The sequence below is a fragment of the Taudactylus pleione genome, unplaced genomic scaffold (assembly GCF_031769625.1).
Source record: "Taudactylus pleione unplaced genomic scaffold, aTauple2 ptg000179l, whole genome shotgun sequence".
Lineage (NCBI taxonomy): Eukaryota > Metazoa > Chordata > Amphibia > Anura > Myobatrachidae > Taudactylus > Taudactylus pleione.
Window position 1 is genome coordinate 26,029,813 of NW_028284581.1, and position 5,650 is coordinate 26,035,462.

Consider the following 5,650-nt stretch of genomic DNA (forward strand, 5'->3'; position numbering starts at 1 on the left):
TCTATGCTAGATCCAAGCAACTGGCATCTTCACCACCAACACCTTCATGAACAATATCCTCAATCATGATCGGAAGTAGTCCTGCATCCAATTTGATAAGGCTAACTCAGTCCTCCCCTATCCTGGATTCCACAGAAGAATCCTTGAGTGCTGCTGGGAGTGTATCTTCATCCCATGAGGGGACTAGGAAGACTACTAGTAGTAGTTCTAAAAAACAATTGACTATTAAACAATCCTTTGCAAGGGGGAACAAGTATGACAGCAGTCACCCAGTTGCACAGCAGATCACTCACGCCATAATATCTATGCTGATATTAGATGTGCATCCGATATCCACCTTTAGGGAAGTGGGTTTTAGACAGATAATTTAGGTCCTCTGTCCCCACTACCAAATCCCATCTAGGTTCCACTTCACTAGAAAAGCATTTCCCAACCTGTACAGGGATGTTAAAAAAAACTTAATTAGTGTCCTCCAAAATGCCATTGTACCCACTGTCCACTTAACCACAGATATGTGGACAAGTGGAACATGGCAAACGCAAGATTACATGACTCTAACATCCCACTGGGTGGGTCCATTTCCTTCAGTGGCAGAAGCAGCATCTAAGAAAAAGCAGCTTATTCAGAGGCAGGCTACTCTGTGTATAACTGGTTTTACTAAGAGGAACATTGCTGACAACCTCTTGGAAAAACTCAGGGAAGTCATTGCAAAATGATTTACCCCACTGGGACTCTCCTTGGGATTTGTGATTTCTGACAATGCCACCAATATTGTGAGAGCATTACAGCTGGGTGAATTCCAACACGTCCAATTTTTTGCTCACACTATTAACTTGGTGGTGCAAATTTTTTTTAATAATGACAAGGGCGTGCAGGAGATGCTCTCCATGGCCCACAAAATTTCTGGGCATTTTTGCCATTCAGCAGGTGCATGTAGAAGATTGCAGCACCTGCAAGAAATGTTGAATTTTCCCTATCACCAGCTGAAGCAAGAGGTAGTTACAAAGTGGAACTCCACCCTTTATATGCTTGAGCAGATGGAGGAACAGCAAAAATCCATCCAAAGCTACACAAAGATGTATGACATAGGAAGAGGAGGGGGACTGTACCTTACTCAAGCTCAGTTGAAAATACTTTCTGTATTGTGCAGAGTGTTAAAACCCTTTGAAGTAGTGACCTGTGAAGTGAGTTCAGACACTGCCAGCTTGAGTCAGGTAATTCCCCTCATTAGACTGTTGGAAAATCAGCTTGAGAAACTGAAAGAGGAGCTGAAACGAAGCGATTCCGCTAAGTATGTTGGAATGTCGGTATGTAGATCAAGTCCTTTATTCGCTTTGCCAGGATCCAAGGCTTGTCAGGACCTTCCAATCAGAGCAATACATTTTGGCGAGCATGCTCGATCCTAGGTTTAAGTCATGCGCTGTGTCTTTCTTCCCAATGGACACAGATCTGAAGACATGCAAAGAGCTGTTAGTAAGCAAATTGTCAGCTCAAGTGGCACGTGATGCAGCAATGGCTCCTCCTTCAGTTTCTCCAGCAAGTGCCTCTGCCAGGAAAAAACAAAGCTTTCCCAAAGAAAGACCCACTGGTGATGCAGATGAGTCAACACAAAAAAGTTTTTACATCTGGTCAGTTCTAAAAGAATTGCCTATAATAAATGAGACCTCTACCATGACTCCATCTGATATGGTCACCAATCAAAGAATGGTTGAGAACTAGTTTAATGATAGCGTCCAAATAGGCATGTCAGACAGTCCGTTTCACTACTGGCAGGAAAAAAAAGGCAATTTGGAGGCCCTTGCACAAACTGGCTTTGCTTTACTGGAGCTGCCCACCCTCCAGTGTGTACTCAGAAAGAGTATTCAGCACAGCCTGGATCCTTGTCAGCAATCAGTGTAGGAGGATATTTCCTCAATATGTGAAAAAGATTATGTTCATCAAAATAAACTACAAATTTCACGAGGAAGACTTTACCACCAATTACATCCAAAAATTACAGGGGCACGTTAGGCTGTAATGGTGGATTCCAGTGGGGACAAATGAATATTGTGTGAAGATGATGTACTTGCTGATGAGGGTGAGTAATCAGATGATGATGGTGACAACATCTTGCCTCTGTAATGACAGTTTGAGGATTGAGAGATCATTGCCAGCAATGTCAGCTGCCCATTGGTAGCTTGTTTTGTGGGGACCCAAACAAACCAATCACTTCAGCCACAATTGGCAGTCCCTGTTGCTGAAGTGATTGGTTTGTTAAAATCTGTTGCAAGTGTAAAATCAAAAAGTAAAACTGTATTACAGCACCCTCTGTGATTAAATATACAAGGTAACAAGTAAAAAATCATGAGGTAATTAGTTAAAGTGCTAATTATAGAAATGAGAAATGAGGTGTTAAAGTGGAAAGATATGGTGCAAAAGCAATATTGCATATAGGAAAGTGCTTTGTTTTGGGCAAAATCACAGCAAATAAATATAAATAAACATTTCATATGACTAGCAAATGTATATAAAAATAAATTTTTAATAAGACATTAACTACATATAAAAAGAAAAGTGCATATAAAAACTACAATGCATGTATCAAAACTTTAGTCCTATTTGGACTATGCAACGTGCATAAAAGCACCTCACATTGAATTCAGAGTAAAAAAGTACAAAAGTAAAAAAGTACTAAAAGCTTATCTGAGTAAAAGCTGGCCAGTTCATGATATACAGGACCCTCCAACCTGTTTCATCTGCTTCTCAGACTTCTTCAAGGGATGAAAAGCTCCTCGGAGGTACCTGGTTTATATACCCCCTTACTAGGGACAAACTAGCATCAATTACAAATTACAATCAGTGGCTACAGTGGTGGGTCTGCAGCGCAGTCCAAGATTCAAATAGGGGAGCCACACCAACTGTCATTTCAAACGCTGCCAAACATCACTGGCTGGGACTCACTGGCAGTTGGTGTGGCTCCCCTATTTTGCGCTGCAGCCGTCCTTAGTTGTGGCTCGCGGCATGGTACTTCTGCCCATGCATCTAAGCGTATTGCGTCATATCCTCCTCCACTGGGCGAGTCCCTTCTGCCCCTGTGTCTTCATGTGTCCCGGCCATCTCGCCCATAGTTTGTGGCACGGTAGCCACGCACATACCATAATCCATTCGTGTCATATCCTCCGTCCGTAACGTTACTTCCGCCCATGCGTCCTTTGGGATCTTGGCCATCTTGGTCCATCATTAAATTGCGGTTATCTCTACAGTATGTCCATAGATAGCGGACATCTTAGTGCTCTCATTGAGCTATAAGCGTCTCCATTTCCGGGATGTGGCTGACATAATTAAGATGAGTTGTTATATAATTCTCTGTGTTCATAGTCACACCATAGATGAAGTAAATAGTGAGCATATTACAGCATAATCCTTTTAAGGGTATTTCACTGGGTGATATAATGAGAGGTCAATATCAGTATATAGAAGGCGATTCAATATAAAAACCACACATTAATACTAGAAGTGTGAAACCACTATTGTTTAGGTAAGCATACAGTATTATTGTATACAAACAAGCATAACTTCCACATATATGTTCAGAGAAGGTAAAGTCAAAATAAAACATATACAACATACTAGTATAATGAGGTAGATGTAAAGGAGAGAAGTTAGATCAAGCTGTTAGTCATGAATCATATACAGGTTGAGTCTCCCATATCCAAATATTCCGAAATACGGAATAATTTTGGCATGACTGAGATAATAAAACCTTTGATTTTTGATGGTTCAATGTACACAAACATTGTCTAAGGCGCAAATTATTACAAATATTGTATAAAATTACCTTCAGGCTGTGTGTATAAGGTGTATATGAAACATAATGAATTTCATTTCTGTACACAAACTTTGCTTGTGCCACAAAATTATTGAAAATATTGTATAAAATTACCTGCAGGCTGTGTGTATAAAGTGTATATAACACACAAATGTATTCTGTGTGTATATTGGGGTCCCATTCCTAAGATATTTCATTATGATATGCAATTATTCCAAACTACAGAATATTCCGTTATCCAAAATACCCCTGGTCCCAAGCATTTTGGATATCGGAGACTCAACCTGTACAATGCAAAATCCCATAGTGGGTTATATATTAGTGTGAAGAATTATTATATATAGGTAGATACAACAACTATGTGTAATACATTGAGAAAAAAAAAGTAAAAAAAAATTGGAAAGAGAACTTCAAAATATATACAGGAAATATAAAAACGGTCATAAGTGTTTTTAGTGACCGAAGTGTTCGGAAAAAAACAAAGGGCCTGATTCAGAGCCGTTCGCTATTTGCGGTCGTTCGTTCAAAAACAAGGGGTGGCTATTCAAATGATCCGTTCGCAAATTGCAGTCTGTTCACACCTCTAAGTCTGAACGAGCGAGCAAAACATACGCTCGTTTATTTGATAAAAACGCCCCCTGGCCGCTCGCACCATACGTCATGTCCGCTATTTATTAGATTAATCGAGTACATCGTACAGCGTATGAACTGCTCGCTATTCTTGTGGTTGGTTTTTTCAACCGCTATTTTGCGAGCAGTTCTGAGTTAAAAAAAACCAAGTGACGTGGTCAATGACGCTGCTGTATTAATTATGCACTCCCTTAAAACGCCCGTTTTGACCTTTAAGCACGCCTGCGTTCGAATTCCACTCCCCCGTTTTCAAACACCTTCCCCTGTTACCACCCACATACGCCTCATTCTGTCACTCAAAATAGCAGGCTCTCGCTATATAGCGTACAAACGATTTTCGGCCGCACTGACTGGTTCGCGCATGCGTACTAAAAACCGTACGCATGCGCAGATGTGCGAACATCGCTCGGAACGAGCGTACAGTCGCTAGCGAGCGGCTCTGAATGAGGGCCAAAGTCTGTTAATTTCAGGATGATGGGGCGTTTCCTCTTGGTGTTGTTGTTGTTGTCATCTGAATATGATGCAGGGTAAGCATTTACTGTGATTATTTGATTCCCTAATGACAGAGTAAATTCTGAAACTTAGGGAGAAACTGGATGTGTTTCTTTTAATTTAAAAGTCTGCTGATTGCCACTGTCCTTCCATGTATTGATTTCTCATTGGTGGGCACCTGGATCAGTATAGGTTAGACACGAGGAGTGCCATTCCACCTCTCTCTCTTCAGTGCTTCTCCCTTCTTTTTCTAATACCCTAGCTCCTTCTCTTAAGGTGCCCACACACTGGGTGACTTGCAAATGATGCAATGTTGTCAATGATTTCCCTTGAACTCCCAGAGCAACTCACTGGCATTCCTGGACAGACGATATCTTGCTAAAGTGTGCAATGTGACTAACGACCGATCGTGCGCCCTTAATGATTTCCAGTGCATCATTTAGGAGATTGCCAGATGTTACCTGCAGTAGGTAAGAACTGAAGATATGACAAATGACCCGCACATCGGATTGTTATCGCTCCTGGAAGCAGCATGATTTGAACGTTTTTAAATTATGTATCATTCCGATGCTGTCGTTTTCATGCAAATCATGTAAAGTAGAAGGCAGAAAATAAAGCAATAAATAACACAATTTGAGCACAATCAGAGGTGGTACTCAAAGGCCAGCTGGTGGGGAAGTGAGGGAGACATACTTTAAGTAGCAAGCAATAAATAAGGCA